Source organism: Elephantulus edwardii, unplaced genomic scaffold (genome assembly GCF_000299155.1).
Source record: "Elephantulus edwardii isolate Elephantulus edwardi_28Jun2011 unplaced genomic scaffold, EleEdw1.0 scaffold00237, whole genome shotgun sequence".
NCBI lineage: Eukaryota > Metazoa > Chordata > Mammalia > Macroscelidea > Macroscelididae > Elephantulus > Elephantulus edwardii.
In genome coordinates this window covers 734,857-735,333 of record NW_006399987.1, presented here as the reverse complement: position 1 = coordinate 735,333, position 477 = coordinate 734,857, and positions in this window count along the sequence as shown.

Genomic DNA, 477 nt, shown 5'->3' with positions numbered 1-477 from the left:
AGCGACCCTATGTACAGCAGACCTAAACTCTGCTCTGTTCTGTGCCAAAGGCACGGTCTCCAATACACCCATCCCAATGCCCCAATCACTGCATCAATCCACCTCACAGAGCGCCTTCCCCTCCTGCGCTGTCCCTCCACCCTCCCAAGCATGATGTCCCTCCCCAAGGACAAGCCCTCCTTACATGTCCAAAGTATGTTAAACGGAGCCCCAGAATCCTTGCCTCCAAGGAGCCGCCCGGTTTAACCCTTTCTAGGACAAATCTGTTTGTTTTCCTAGCAGTCCATGGTACCCTCAATACTCTTATCCAGCACCACAACTCAAAGGCATCAATTCTCCTTCTATCCTCCTTAGTCATTGTCCAACTCTCTCGCGCATAACAAGTGATAGCAAAGACCATGTCCTGTATCAGACGCACCTTAGTCTCCAGAGAGACACCATTGCTCTTCAGTACTTTGGAGAGGTCCTAACAGCAGA